The sequence below is a fragment of the Crinia signifera genome, chromosome 3 (assembly GCF_055691185.1).
Source record: "Crinia signifera chromosome 3, ASM5569118v1, whole genome shotgun sequence".
NCBI lineage: Eukaryota > Metazoa > Chordata > Amphibia > Anura > Myobatrachidae > Crinia > Crinia signifera.
Window position 1 is genome coordinate 59874864 of NC_139219.1, and position 1925 is coordinate 59876788.

At 38.5% G+C, this 1925-nt stretch overlaps 1 long non-coding RNA gene across 1 annotated transcript; it reads left to right on the plus strand.

Annotated features, from left to right (window-relative positions):
* Positions 1–540: 540 nt before the first annotated feature.
* Positions 541–1377, plus strand: LOC146062494 (uncharacterized). The gene is made up of 3 exons (XR_014471356.1): positions 541–603; positions 851–958; positions 1141–1377. It is a non-coding gene; the product is annotated as an uncharacterized LOC146062494 (long non-coding RNA).
* The last annotated feature ends 548 nt before the right edge of the window (positions 1378–1925 follow it).

Genomic DNA, 1925 nt, shown 5'->3' on the forward strand with positions numbered 1-1925 from the left:
CAACAAAACACCAACATGCAGGTGTGTATATGATATTTACAATAGTTTAACAATATCTTATTGTATTGTTATTTCAACTTATTATTATTTATTACAGAGAAAGGAATACAAAACCATTAATGCAAATAAAATAAGTCTCAGAGATTTTCAAGATTTACCCAGCTTCCAACAGCAGTCAAATGAGCAGACAAATACATGTAAGTTTACAGACCAAAGACACATTGTTGTTGCTAGGGGCATGATTTGTTAAGGCACAGGGGCTATTGACAGGTTTTATAAATGTTACGTTGTTGGTGTTAATTATTATTACAAGGCTCAGTTGTGTTAGTCACAGGATCTGTTAAGACAAGCGCCCTATTGGTATAAATGTTACACGTGTTGATTGTATTTTTCGTTCTACAAAATTGTTGTGTTAATTTTTATTTTATTTTTTATGTATATATTATTTTTTATTAAATTGTTAATCCCATAAATCAGTTTCAGATGTCACATATGACGCATCTGAAGTTGGATCATATGGTTCGGATTTCACAGTCGGTCCGGATCTGACGACATTCGAAAACCCATACGCAGCATACTCTGATTTGTCCGAATCACAAAAATGTAGGTGATCATAAGCCGTCAAAAAAAATGTGATGTATGTTAAAAAAAATGTGATATATTATTATTTCCAAAAATATGTCTCTCTCTCTCTCTCTCTCTCTCTCTCTCTCTCTCTCTCTCTCTCTCACGCTATCTCGCGCGAACTCTCACGTTCTCACTCATATATATATATATATATATATATATATCCTGTTATATTCATTTTTATACTGACTGTGATATTAATGTGTTTTTTGTTCTCTGTTAGTATCGCCGATTATGTCGAAATCTGATGCAGAACACATAATGGATGATCTCTGGAATTTACCATCGGCAAAACACTATAAACAGCTATACCAGACCCCGGCTATACAAGGTGAATTTTGACGATTGGCTAGCGGTGTTTTTATAATGTGTTTTTGTGTTAAATGTTGCATATCGTCGCAAAATCATGAATAGTGTCCACAGGAGTTGTTGTTATCATGACTTAAATGACGGTTTTTTTTTTTTTTCTCAAGTCGGCGAATGTGTCGTTAATTGATAATATATGTATTACAGATGACATAGCTAGCCGGTATGAACCTACGGTACCTAGGGCCGATACGTGTGAAGCGGGACCATCCGGATACAGAGAACCGACATCGGATGTTGGATCAAACGCCAAACAACCCAACAGCGCATTGGCTAAAGGAGCAAAAAGAGCCCAGATCAGCGATCAAGCTTTCTGGTCATTGTTTAAAGGAACCATGCCGGCGCAAACCTTTGACAAATACCCGTGTATGTTTATTTATTTGGTTTCTTATATAGCACAACATTTACCACTGTTCTTTACAAATGGAAACCACAGGTATTAAACAGACTGTGTAGATGAAAACCGACATGGATGGGTTGGGTGTTTTGGGAGGCGGGTCTGAAGGTGTTATAAAGCGGTTGTCTTAGTGTCCGCGAATGTGTAACTAAAACGTTGTTATTTTTTATTTACAGCGGATCCGCGACGATTCGCAAAAATGATAGCCGCGGCCGGGGTTGCTCAACCGCTCAATGCTGAAATGGATGGGGGTGAATCAGCTAAAACGGTGATCGACCCACAACTTCAAGAAGATGTATCAAGGGCCGAGATCATGGCCACCGAGCGCGACGATTTCAAGCCAAGCAAGCGGAGAATTACAAAAAGTCGAGCCGGTCAAGAAAACAAGGCCGATTTATCAGATCTTAAAAGAAGATTGAAATATTCGGAAGGTAGGCCCGTGAGAAAAAGAATTGCATTACAAACCGTGCCAACCGTGAGTAATGTGGATTACCCGCACGCATTTACAACACCTGCAACACCTACTGAATCCGAC